Source organism: Petromyzon marinus, unplaced genomic scaffold, assembly GCF_048934315.1.
Source record: "Petromyzon marinus isolate PM22_M1 ecotype Great Lakes invasive population unplaced genomic scaffold, UKy_Petmar_22M1.pri1.0 PM_G_Scaffold_9, whole genome shotgun sequence".
In the NCBI taxonomy this organism is placed as follows: Eukaryota; Metazoa; Chordata; class Hyperoartia; order Petromyzontiformes; family Petromyzontidae; genus Petromyzon; species Petromyzon marinus.
The window spans coordinates 5,667,603-5,681,186 of record NW_027423046.1 but is presented as its reverse complement, the minus strand read 5'-3'; the positions used below and the strand labels follow the sequence as shown (position 1 = coordinate 5,681,186).

The window sequence follows — 13,584 nt, the reverse complement described above, 5'->3', positions numbered from 1 at the left end:
TGTGGACCAATCAGTTTCAAGGACAATGCATCATCATATATTATCATAGTATGTTTTATTTTTGCATTTTGACTGCAGGTATTGTGGTTAATGCAGTAGACATAAATCCTTGTTCTATGGGAGCCTTTAACATTGAAGTCTATGGGAGCCTTTAGCATTGAAGTCTATGGGAGCCTTTAACATTGAAGTCTATGGGAGCCTTTAATATTGAGGTCTATGGGAGCCTTTAACATTGAAGTCTATGGGAGCCTTTAACATTGAAGTCTATGGGTGCCTTTAACATTGAAGTCTGTGGGAGCCTTTAACATTGAAGTCTGTGGGAGCCTTTAACATTGAAGTCTATGGGAGCCTTTAACATTGAAGTCTATGGAAGCCTGTAACATTGACGTCTATGGGAACTTTTAACATTGAAGTCTATGGGAGCCTTTAATATTGAAGTCTATTTGAGCCTGTAACATTGAAGTCTGTGGGAGCCTTTAACATTGAAGTCTATGGGAGCCTTTAACATTGAAGTCTGTGGGAGCCTTTAACATTGAAGTCTATGGGAGCCTTTAACATTGAAGTCTATGGGAGCCTTTAACATTGAAGTCTATGGGAGCCTTTAACACTGAAGTCTATGGGAGCCTTTAACATTGAAGTCTATGGGAGCCTTTAACATTGAAGTCTATGGGAGCCTTTAACATTGAAGTCTATGGGAGCCTTTAACATTGAAGTCTATGGGAGCCTTTAACATTGAAGTCTATTGGAGTCTTTAACATTGAAGTCTATGGGAGTCTTCAACATTGAAGTCTATGGGAGCCTTTAATATTGAAGACTATGGGAGCCTTTAACATTGAAGTCTATGGGAGCCTTTAACATTGAAGTCTATGGGAGCCTTTAACATTGAAGTCTATGGGAGCCTTTAACATTGAAGTCTATGGGAGTGTTCTATGTTGAACTTCTTTCGCTCCGTACGTGGCCAGCCATGCAAACCCACTGGCGGCATTCACAAAACAGACCCAGCACCCGTACCTCTGATTAGCACGGTTGGCCACGTAGGGTGCGAAAGAAGTTCAGGGCACGTACAGCCCTCGCGACAGGGAGCTTCGAGGCGCGTCGTCAGGGCCGTCGTTTGCGACATGGCCGGATAGCTTCTGAAAAACAGCTGCACGGCTCGGTGGGCATCAGGCGGTGAAATAAACAAAAAGAGTCTCCAGCGAGCGGAGAGCGAGAGGAGAGGCGGAGAGGGACGGACGCTCAGGCGCGGCGTTCGGTCTCACCACAGGATGGTGGCGGGCGGCCACACCAACACCGAGCACTCCATGTACACCGCCTCTCCCTCTCTCGCTCTGTACATCCTGTCTGGCTCCGACAGCATCTGCGGGGCGCTGGCTGTGTGAGGCTGTCGTCGGGGGGCTGCCGCGTCCCCCCCTACGAGTCGTGGAGGGGGGGGGGGGTCATAGAAGGCGATTCGCACAAAGTGGGTTTTTTAAAAATATAAAAAAATCGATTTTCAGAACCCTCTCTCTCTCCCTCTCGCCTGCAAGGTTCTGCGGCTCGGAGTGGTTGTTTCTCGCGTTGGCCTCTCGTCACCGTGGCGGTCGCGTGGATTTCTCCCTCCGGGTCCTTCCGGGCGTCTCTCCCCCCACGCCGCACTCAGAATCGACGTCGCGCGTTTCAAAGCGTTTGGGCCGCAAAACAAAAAAATGTCCGCGCCCGCTGACGACGGCGACGGCCCGGTCGCCGGTGAAAAAGCGCCACGTAGCTCGGTGGGGCCCTTACCTGCCGGTCAAACACAAAAACAAAGTTTTTCGCAGTTTTAGTTTTCCTAACGAGGGGACGCCGGCCCGGCCCCCGGGGGTCGACGTGGGGGGGGTCACGCTGGGGTCGCGGGTCGTGAGCGACAACTCCGTTGTTGTCCGCCCGGCGGTGGGAGTGAGCTCACCGCGGTGCTTCCCGTCTAGGCGGGTGGCACGTGGTGGGGTGAAGTGTGGGACACTTCAAGAGGTTTGGCTGGCGTGGCGGAGGAGTGGGGTCCAACGTGCCCTGCCTAGAGGGGAGCTCCCTACAGCGCTCTGTGCAGTGAAGGACCTCCTCCTTATCCTCCTCCCCCTCCTCCTCCTCGTCCTCCTCATCCTCCTCCTCATCCTCCTCCCCCTCCTCCTCCTCCTCCCCCTCCTCCCCCTCCTCCTCATCCTCCTCCCCCTCCTCCCCCTCCTCCTCATCCTCCTCCTCCTCATCCTCCTCCCCCTCCTCCTCCTCATCCTCCTCCCCCTCCTCCTCCTCCCCTTCCTCCTCCCCCTCCTCATCCTCCTCCCTCCTCCTCCTATTCCTCCTTCCGCCAACAGGGGCACGAGCAAGTACTTGCAGTGCTGCACCTTAACAAACTGCGTACTCAACTGGGCCCTGTACATGTGTATGTGTGTGTGTGATGTCGCAACCGTGCACCTTTCCGTCGTGTGTCCGGAGGTTGCTGCTTTGCTGCATACACCTGATGTGAGCTTCTTTGGTACCGTACGTGGCCAGAGATGATAACCGCAGCTGTGGGCGAAAATACAGCAGAGTGTTAGTAGGGTCTCTGTGTGAGTAGTGTGTGGGTCTCTGTGTGAGTAGTGTGTGGGTCTCTGTGTGAGTAGTGTGTGTGTCTCTCTGTGAGTAGTGTGTGGGTCTCTGTGTGAGTAGTGTGTGGGTCTCTGTGTGAGTAGTGTGTGTGTCTCTCTGTGAGTAGTGTGTGGGTCTCTGTGTGAGTAGTCTGTGGGTCTCTGTGTGAGTAGTGTGTGGGTCTCTGTGTGAGTAGTCTGTGGGTCTCTGTGTGTGAGTAGTGTGTGGGTCTCTGAGTGAGTAGTGTGTGGGTCTCTGTGTGAGAAGTCTGTGGGTCTCTGTGTGTGAGTAGTGTGTGTAGTGTGTGTGTCACACAGATACCTACAAGTGTTTCGAGTACTCGGCCCCGCTTGAACGTCGAAGTGCTTCGTTGAAGCCATCATTTGCAAGAGCCGGAGCGCTTCTGAAAAAAAAAAGCGCCACGAAGCTCAGTGGGCATTGCCTGGTGAAGTCAAAAGAGTCGAGTTTAGTCGATGGCCTTTAGTGGGAGTAGCGTTGAGAGGGGGCATCGTCTCAAGTGTGGTAGCGGCGCTGTTTGCTACTCACGGTCAAGGGGCAGGGCGAAGGGGTTGTGACGACGGTCGCCCAGCACAACGACCAGCAAGGCCACTAAACGGGTGGTGGTGGAGAAAGTCTCCATTGGGGGGAGGTGGCAGATGGTCGGCCTGGCGGCTTCCTTCACTTGGCTAGGAGGGGTGAAGGGGAGGGAGTAGGAGGAGCAGTGGGAATGATATTTATTTAGACTGCAAGAGGAGGAATCCAAAGCGCTACGAAGCTCTTTTTGTCACAGATGTCCAGCTGTGGCACTGGGTCAGAACATGACAACAAACACAAAACAAAAACACGGCGTGAGTGCAGAGTTACAGGAAGAGTAAAACAAATCACTTTAAAAATATATATACTAATAAAACTAACCAATGTTTAATGTTGCCACGGGAAGCACACCACCGTGCTACATAGCTCTTTTTTAAGAAGAGACCTTGGCCCATAAATGGTGGGCTGATATCAAGTGGACATTCAGGGCAAAATACTCTAAACGCGTGGCGTTTCGGAATGCGGAGGGGGAAAAACCGGAGGACTCTGGGAGAAAAATCCACGCGGCCGCGGGGAGCGAGAAACGTCAACCCCAAAGAAAGAGCAGGGAGTGTCAGGGTCGGTATCAAACCCCACGACCTCCTGTACACCAGGTGACAACCATGCCGGGTTAAAGACCTCCTCCTTCACAAGGGACAATTGGATGCATGCCTAAGGCTCCCTCACTGATGGACACGTTCCTCCTGTGTTGAGCAAAATGTTTAGGTTCTCATCGTTTCGCAGAGGCTGCATTTTTTGCCACCGCAGAAAACGAACGTTGGGGGAAACGCCTCCTCGCATCGGACTCTTTCTTTTTTTTTTGCTAAAGTCACGTAGGTAAAAAAAATATCTATAAAATAAATAAATGAAAAAAACAACTCAATTAAAATCACGTTTCGGAGGCAGCAGCACAAGCTTCCGTCTTGAGGTGGAAACCATCACGGCAAAATTGCTGCATCAGGTGAAGAGAACTCTAAGACACCCGAGATTGTATACAGGTTAAGGGGGGGGGGAGAGACAAGAAGGGCCGTGGGGGGGGCTAAGTTAAGCCACCTTCTGTTATGCTGCAGGGGGTTGGGGACGGAGAGATGGCCGTGTGCAGGTTGAAGAGCGTTACACACGTGAACCAGAGGCAGAAGGCAGTAGTTAAGCTGACAAACTGGTTGCCTTGCGGAGCATACTGCTGTAAACTATAAGGCTGCTAAAGTTTAACTTGGGTTTAACTTTATTTTTTTTACCAGCGCGACTTTACCGAAAAAAAGCTAAAGACTATGAATCCTTGCACATCACGAAAGCTTCAAATCTAGCGCCTCACATCGTGTTAGTTTGGCACCGATGTTCGTGCTGATGTTTTAAACTAGATCAATAAAACAACATTGATTACAGCCCCAGCTCAGGTTATTTTCCCATCAATGAAACAGCCCCTGGAGTGAGAGCACCTTCCAGGATATAAACCAACACTGCCGCACGTCTGTCCAAGAGCTGTGTAAAAAAACAATTGAGTTGAAAAAAATGTCAAGCCGACAGGGAAAGGGGCTCCTGGCAAGTGTGACCACCAGCCAGGTCGATGTATTGGTAATGAGAATGTGCAATTGTTTTTGTCCTTGGAAACACGAACTATGAATAAAACGAGATATTCTTAGCTCTTTCGGTAAAGTCACGTTGAAGGGAAACAATAAAATAATAAAATATATATAAAACAATAAAATTTCTCACGACGTTTCGACCATAACACAAACGGTTGTCATCAGGTCGAAACGTCGTGAGAATTTTAATTATTTTATATATATTTTATTATTTTATTGTTTCCCTTCAACGTGACTTTACCGAAAGAGCTAAGAATATGAATTACTGCAGTCACGAAAGCTTCAAATCAAAATTTAAAACGAGATACTCACAGAGTTTACGCTTCTGAATGTGCCCTTGTTCAAGCGGTTCACTCGGCCTAAGAGGCAGACGCACGGTAAATTATTGGGCGGCACTTTGTAAGCTGCTAAGGTAGACAAAGTGAGCTTGAACACGACGCGCTCGAGTGAAGTCTTTGAGCGACGCATCACCACGTTGACACGCGTGCATCGCAAACAATTAAAGTTTAAAACACGCAGCAAAGATTCGTTACAAAAAGCCGAGCGGCAGCCTTCACGCATCCTTTGGAAGCTTGCTAACCCACAACATAACCTAGAGACCATCTTCCAGGTCTCCATGGAGACCATCGCATGACAGCGGCATCTGTAGCCGGCCAAAGTGCCGCCTCGGCCGGCTGGGCAATCTAGCCGAGACCGGTGACACTCCCGGAATAGGCCTCAACGCGGCACTCACCAGCGCAACGCTGCGTAGGTGCTGGGGAGGGGGTCTTGAGCTATATCCTCCTTCGTGGTGAGGTTACAAACAAAACAATGTCCTCGTGTGGTCGTGGTGGAGGAGGAGATTCGACGTTCCGTGCCTCGAATCACGGGCAGGCGACTCGGCGGGGCTGTTATCACGTGAGGCCTTAGCAGGGCGCTTTTATAAATCGTAGTGTGGATAGGCGAACACGCAGTGCGAGCGAGGCTCAGATTCTGTAGAATTGATAAACACTGCCCATAGACTCAGCACTGCCCATAGACTCAACACTGCCCATAGACTCAGCACTGCCCATAGACTCAGCACTGCCCATAGACTCAACACTGCCCATAGACTCAACACTGCCCATATACTCAACACTGCACCATAGACTCAACACTGCACCATAGACTCAGCACTGCCCGTAGAGTCAACACTGCCCGTAGACTCAACACTGCCCGTAGACTCAACACTGCCCATATACTCAACACTGCCCATAGACTCAGCACTGCCCATAGACTCAACACTCCCCATAGACTCAACACTGCACCATAGACTCAACACTGCACCATAGACTCAGCACTGCCCGTAGAGTCAACACTGCCCGTAGACTCAACACTGCCCGTAGACTCAACACTGCCCATATACTCAACACTGCCCATAGACTCAACACTGCCCCATAGACTCACCACTGTGATCTCTACATTGGGTCAAACTTAACATATCTTAATGTTCGACGGCTTGTGCACCAGATCTTATTTATTCACGATGTACTTACAAAAAATTCCGCAGACTACCTACTGGATCTCCTCTCTGTTTCAAAGAACAAATTTGACCTCAGGTCTTCGCTCATTTACCAGCTTCACATTCCCTATTGCCGTACAAAAACAGGAGGAAGGGCCTTTGCTATTGATGCCCCCAGGGTCTGGAATGCTATTGCCAATAAACTGCAACTTGAATCACTACCTATGAGATCTTCACTCAAAACTGCTCTAGAGGAGTTGTACACCCCTAGCTGCCACTGCTATTCAGTGGCCTAAAATATGGCTCTAGATTTTGGTGTTATAATTTATTTATGTAGTTTATTGTTAAAAATTCGGTCACAGTCCCTATGATCACTGTTACATTGCATTTATGGCTTTTATTTTGGTGATTTCGAAAAGTTTTTATTTTATTTTTGGCCATGTTTTTGTTTATTGTAGTACGGAGTTAGACTGATGGCCTTAATCTTAGTTGTCTTGTGGTTGTTGTTGTTGTTTGACTTGCATCCCACTGGGATTTTTTGCACACAGCGTTGGTGTACGGTGCTATTTCAGGAATATTTTTGATTTTTTTTCCTGTATTTTCTGTTTGCACAGTCACACATAATCACTTTAAGATGTTTTCATGTTCATGTTTTTTTGTTTGTTGAGGTTGCACCCGATTCAAGAGCCGAATGGCTCACAGGGCTATACCAAATAAATGAAACTATGAACTACGACCTCCTGTAGACCAGGCGAGGTTTTTCAAATTTCCCGCGCTTTTTTTGACTCCGGGTCACGTGGCCCCGGCTGCCCCCCCCCTCGCGCCCTCGGCAGCGCCTCTCAGTCCCTGAAGGCCACCGCGAGGTTGTTTTAACAAAGTAAATAATCTCCTCATCGTGTAAATGTACACACGCGTGTGTATAGAGAGAGAGTGAGTCACGAGTGATAGATAATTAATAATTAAGCTGAAGTTAGCCGTCCAAGTGGGAACGTGAAGAGTTTGCGGTGTTGGTTTTGGTGACGGTTTGTTTTTGGCGGGAAAAGTGGAAACGGCTGCCCTGGGGGCTCGCGTGAGGTAAACTTTTAATTAAACACAACTCTTAAATTACACGCCCAATGTTTATTTTATCATCGTAATATACACGGCATTTAATATTTGCGCAGGTTGAGCACGTTTTGGGCAAAGGGGGGAGCGGTGGCACAATGGTTAGCACGCATTGACCAGCGTGGTGAAGTATGGTCAGGTCACATTGACCAGCGTGGTGAAGTATGGTCAGGTCACATTGACCAGCGTGGTGAAGTATGGTCAACCCACATTGACCAGCGTGGTGAAGTATGGTCAGGTCACATTGACCAGCGTGGTGAAGTATGGTCAGTACACATTGACCAGAGTGGTGAAGTATGGTCAGTACACATTGACCAGAGTGGTGAAGTATGGTCAGTACACATTGACCAGAGTGGTGAAGTATGGTCAGTACACATTGACCAGAGTGGTGAAGTATGGTCAGTACACATTGACCAGAGTGGTGAAGTATGGTCAGTACACATTGACCAGCGTGGTGAAGTATGGTCAGTCCACATTGACCAGCGTGGTGAAGTATGGTCAGGTCACATTGACCAGAGTGGTGAAGTATGGTCAGTACACATTGACCAGCGTGGTGAAGTATGGTCAGTACACATTGACCAGCGTGGTGAAGTATGGTCAGTACACATTGACCAGCGTGGTGAAGTATGGTCAGGTCACATTGACCAGCGTAGTGAAGTATGGTCAGGTCACATTGACCAGAGTGGTGAAGTATGGTCAGTACACATTGACCAGCGTGGTGAAGTATGGTCAGTACACATTGACCAGCGTGGTGAAGTATGGTCAGTACACATTGACCAGCGTGGTGAAGTATGGTCAGGTCACATTGACCAGCGTGGTGAAGTATGGTCAGGTCACATTGACCAGAGTGGTGAAGTATGGTCAGCACACATTGACCAGCGTGGTGAAGTATGGTCAGTACACATTGACCAGCGTGGTGAATTATGGTCAGTACACATTGACCAGCGTGGTGAAGTATGGTCAGGTCACATTGACCAGCGTGGTGAAGTATGGTCAGTCCACATTGACCAGCGTGGTGAAGTATGGTCAGTACACATTGACCAGCGTGGTGAAGTATGGTCAGTACACATTGACCAGCGTGGTGAAGTATGGTCAGTACACATTGACCAGCGTGGTGAAGTATGGTCAGTACACATTGACCAGCGTGGTGAAGTATGGTCAGGTCACATTGACCAGCGTGGTGAAGTATGGTCAGTACACATTGACCAGCGTGGTGAAGTATGGTCAGTACACATTGACCAGAGTGGTGAAGTATGGTCAGTACACATTGACCAGGGTGGTGAAGTATGGTCAGTACACATTGACCAGGGTGGTGAAGTATGGTCAGTACACATTGACCAGAGTGGTGAAGTATGGTCAGGTCACATTGACCAGGGTGGTGAAGTATGGTCAGTACACATTGACCAGCGTGGTGAAGTATGGTCAGTACACATTGACCAGGGTGGTGAAGTATGGTAAGTACACATTGACCAGGGTGGTGAAGTATGGTCAGTACACATTGACCAGAGTGGTGAAGTATGGTCAGGTCACATTGACCAGGGGGGTGAAGTATGGTCAGTACACATTGACCAGCGTGGTGAAGTATGGTCAGTACACATTGACCAGGGTGGTGAAGTATGGTCAGTACACATTGACCAGGGTGGTGAAGTATGGTCAGGTCACATTGACCAGGGTGGTGAAGTATGGTCAGTACACATTGACCAGAGTGGTGAAGTATGGTCAGGTCACATTGACCAGGGTGGTGAAGTATGGTCAGTACACATTGACCAGGGTGGTGAAGTATGGTCAGTACACATTGACCAGGGTGGTGAAGTATGGTCAGTACACATTGACCAGGGTGGTGAAGTATGGTCAGTACACATTGACCAGGGTGGTGAAGTATGGTCAGGTCACATTGACCAGCGTGGTGAAGTATGGTCAGTACACATTGACCAGCGTGGTGAAGTATGGTCAGTACACATTGACCAGCGTGGTGAAGTATGGTCAGTACACATTGACCAGCGTGGTGAAGTATGGTCAGGTCACATTGACCAGAGTGGTGAAGTATGGTCAGTACACATTGACCAGCGTGGTGAAGTATGGTCAGTACACATTGACCAGCGTGGTGAAGTATGGTCAGTACACATTGACCAGCGTGGTGAAGTATGGTCAGGTCACATTGACCAGCGTGGTGAAGTATGGTCAGTACACATTGACCAGCTTGGTGAAGTATGGTCAGTACACATTGATCAGCGTGGTGAAGTATGGTCAGTACACATTGACCAGCGTGGTGAAGTATGGTCAGGTCACATTGACCAGCGTGGTGAAGTATGGTCAGGTCACATTGACCAGAGTGGTGAAGTATGGTCAGTACACATTGACCAGCGTGGTGAATTATGGTCAGTACACATTGACCAGCGTGGTGAAGTATGGTCAGGTCACATTGACCAGCGTGGTGAAGTATGGTCAGTACACATTGACCAGCGTGGTGAAGTATGGTCAGTACACATTGACCAGCGTGGTGAAGTATGGTCAGTCCACATTGACCAGCGTGGTGAAGTATGGTCAGTCCACATTGACCAGCGTGGTGAAGTATGGTCAGTCCACATTGACCAGCGTGGTGAAGTATGGTCAGTCCACATTAACCAGAGTGGTGAAGTATGGTCAGGTCACATTGACCAGCGTGGTGAAGTATGGTCAGTCCACATTGACCAGCGTGGTGAAGTATGGTCAGTACACATTGACCAGCGTGGTGAAGTATGGTCAGTACACATTGACCAGCGTGGTGAAGTATGGTCAGTCCACATTGACCAGAGTGGTGAAGTATGGTCAGGTCACATTGACCAGCGTGGTGAAGTATGGTCAGGTCACATTGACCAGGGTGGTGAAGTATGGTCAGTACACATTGACCAGAGTGGTGAAGTATGGTCAGGTCACATTGACCAGCGTGGTGAAGTATGGTCAACCCACATTGACCAGCGTGGTGAAGTATGGTCAGGTCACATTGACCAGCGTGGTGAAGTATGGTCAGTACACATTGACCAGAGTGGTGAAGTATGGTCAGTACACATTGACCAGAGTGGTGAAGTATGGTCAGTACACATTGACCAGAGTGGTGAAGTATGGTCAGGTCACATTGACCAGCGTGGTGAAGTATGGTGAGTACACATTGACCAGGGTGGTGAAGTATGGTCAACCCACATTGACCAGGGTGGTGAAGTATGGTCAGTACACATTGACCAGAGTGGTGAAGTATGGTCAGTACACATTGACCAGAGTGGTGAAGTATGGTCAGTACACATTGACCAGCGTGGTGAAGTATGGTCAGTCCACATTGACCAGCGTGGTGAAGTATGGTCAGGTCACATTGACCAGAGTGGTGAAGTATGGTCAGTACACATTGACCAGCGTGGTGAAGTATGGTCAGTACACATTGACCAGCGTGGTGAAGTATGGTCAGTACACATTGACCAGCGTGGTGAAGTATGGTCAGGTCACATTGACCAGCGTGGTGAAGTATGGTCAGTACACATTGACCAGCGTGGTGAAGTATGGTCAGTACACATTGACCATCGTGGTGAAGTATGGTCAGTACACATTGACCAGCGTGGTGAAGTATGGTCAGGTCACATTGACCAGCGTGGTGAAGTATGGTCAGGTCACATTGACCAGAGTGGTGAAGTATGGTCAGTACACATTGACCAGCGTGGTGAAGTATGGTCAGTACACATTGACCAGCGTGGTGAAGTATGGTCAGTACACATTGACCAGCGTGGTGAAGTATGGTCAGGTCACATTGACCAGCGTGGTGAAGTATGGTCAGGTCACATTGACCAGAGTGGTGAAGTATGGTCAGCACACATTGACCAGCGTGGTGAAGTATGGTCAGTACACATTGACCAGCGTGGTGAATTATGGTCAGTACACATTGACCAGCGTGGTGAAGTATGGTCAGGTCACATTGACCAGCGTGGTGAAGTATGGTCAGTCCACATTGACCAGCGTGGTGAAGTATGGTCAGTACACATTGACCAGCGTGGTGAAGTATGGTCAGTACACATTGACCAGCGTGGTGAAGTATGGTCAGTACACATTGACCAGCGTGGTGAAGTATGGTCAGTACACATTGACCAGCGTGGTGAAGTATGGTCAGGTCACATTGACCAGCGTGGTGAAGTATGGTCAGTACACATTGACCAGCGTGGTGAAGTATGGTCAGTACACATTGACCAGAGTGGTGAAGTATGGTCAGTACACATTGACCAGGGTGGTGAAGTATGGTCAGTACACATTGACCAGGGTGGTGAAGTATGGTCAGTACACATTGACCAGAGTGGTGAAGTATGGTCAGGTCACATTGACCAGGGTGGTGAAGTATGGTCAGTACACATTGACCAGCGTGGTGAAGTATGGTCAGTACACATTGACCAGGGTGGTGAAGTATGGTAAGTACACATTGACCAGGGTGGTGAAGTATGGTCAGTACACATTGACCAGAGTGGTGAAGTATGGTCAGGTCACATTGACCAGGGGGGTGAAGTATGGTCAGTACACATTGACCAGCGTGGTGAAGTATGGTCAGTACACATTGACCAGGGTGGTGAAGTATGGTCAGTACACATTGACCAGGGTGGTGAAGTATGGTCAGGTCACATTGACCAGGGTGGTGAAGTATGGTCAGTACACATTGACCAGAGTGGTGAAGTATGGTCAGGTCACATTGACCAGGGTGGTGAAGTATGGTCAGTACACATTGACCAGGGTGGTGAAGTATGGTCAGTACACATTGACCAGGGTGGTGAAGTATGGTCAGTACACATTGACCAGGGTGGTGAAGTATGGTCAGTACACATTGACCAGGGTGGTGAAGTATGGTCAGGTCACATTGACCAGCGTGGTGAAGTATGGTCAGTACACATTGACCAGCGTGGTGAAGTATGGTCAGTACACATTGACCAGCGTGGTGAAGTATGGTCAGTACACATTGACCAGCGTGGTGAAGTATGGTCAGGTCACATTGACCAGAGTGGTGAAGTATGGTCAGTACACATTGACCAGCGTGGTGAAGTATGGTCAGTACACATTGACCAGCGTGGTGAAGTATGGTCAGTACACATTGACCAGCGTGGTGAAGTATGGTCAGGTCACATTGACCAGCGTGGTGAAGTATGGTCAGTACACATTGACCAGCTTGGTGAAGTATGGTCAGTACACATTGATCAGCGTGGTGAAGTATGGTCAGTACACATTGACCAGCGTGGTGAAGTATGGTCAGGTCACATTGACCAGCGTGGTGAAGTATGGTCAGGTCACATTGACCAGAGTGGTGAAGTATGGTCAGTACACATTGACCAGCGTGGTGAATTATGGTCAGTACACATTGACCAGCGTGGTGAAGTATGGTCAGGTCACATTGACCAGCGTGGTGAAGTATGGTCAGTACACATTGACCAGCGTGGTGAAGTATGGTCAGTACACATTGACCAGCGTGGTGAAGTATGGTCAGTCCACATTGACCAGCGTGGTGAAGTATGGTCAGTCCACATTGACCAGCGTGGTGAAGTATGGTCAGTCCACATTGACCAGCGTGGTGAAGTATGGTCAGTCCACATTAACCAGAGTGGTGAAGTATGGTCAGGTCACATTGACCAGCGTGGTGAAGTATGGTCAGTCCACATTGACCAGCGTGGTGAAGTATGGTCAGTACACATTGACCAGCGTGGTGAAGTATGGTCAGTACACATTGACCAGCGTGGTGAAGTATGGTCAGTCCACATTGACCAGAGTGGTGAAGTATGGTCAGGTCACATTGACCAGCGTGGTGAAGTATGGTCAGGTCACATTGACCAGGGTGGTGAAGTATGGTCAGTACACATTGACCAGAGTGGTGAAGTATGGTCAGGTCACATTGACCAGGGTGGTGAAGTATGGTCAGTACACATTGACCAGCGTGGTGAAGTATGGTCAGTACACATTGACCAGGGTAGTGAAGTATGGTAAGTACACATTGACCAGGGTGGTGAAGTATGGTCAGTACACATTGACCAGAGTGGTGAAGTATGGTCAGGTCACATTGACCAGGGTGGTGAAGTATGGTCAGTACACATTGACCAGCGTGGTAAAGTATGGTCAGTACACATTGACCAGGGTGGTGAAGTATGGTCAGTACACATTGACCAGGGTGGTGAAGTATGGTCAGTACACATTGACCAGCGTGGTGAAGTATGGTCAGTCCACATTGACCAGCGTGGTGAAGTATGGTCAGTACACATTGACCAGAGT

At 49.0% G+C, this 13,584-nt stretch overlaps 1 long non-coding RNA gene across 3 annotated transcripts; it reads right to left on the bottom strand.

Annotated features, from left to right (window-relative positions):
* Window positions 1-499: 499 nt before the first annotated feature.
* LOC142921764 (uncharacterized) lies at window positions 500-5,696 on the bottom strand. Of its 3 annotated transcripts, none has more exons than XR_012939650.1 (6): window positions 5,473-5,696; window positions 5,052-5,098; window positions 3,127-3,266; window positions 2,906-2,983; window positions 2,428-2,520; window positions 500-1,410 (listed from the first exon to the last, which is right to left on the bottom strand). It is a non-coding gene; the product is annotated as an uncharacterized LOC142921764 (long non-coding RNA). The 3 variants fall into 3 exon arrangements; XR_012939649.1 differs by lacking the exon at window positions 500-1,410 and adding an exon at window positions 1,435-1,761; XR_012939651.1 differs by lacking the exons at window positions 500-1,410; window positions 5,052-5,098 and adding an exon at window positions 1,435-1,761 and having other exon boundaries at window positions 5,473-5,695.
* Window positions 5,697-13,584: the final 7,888 nt, after the last annotated feature.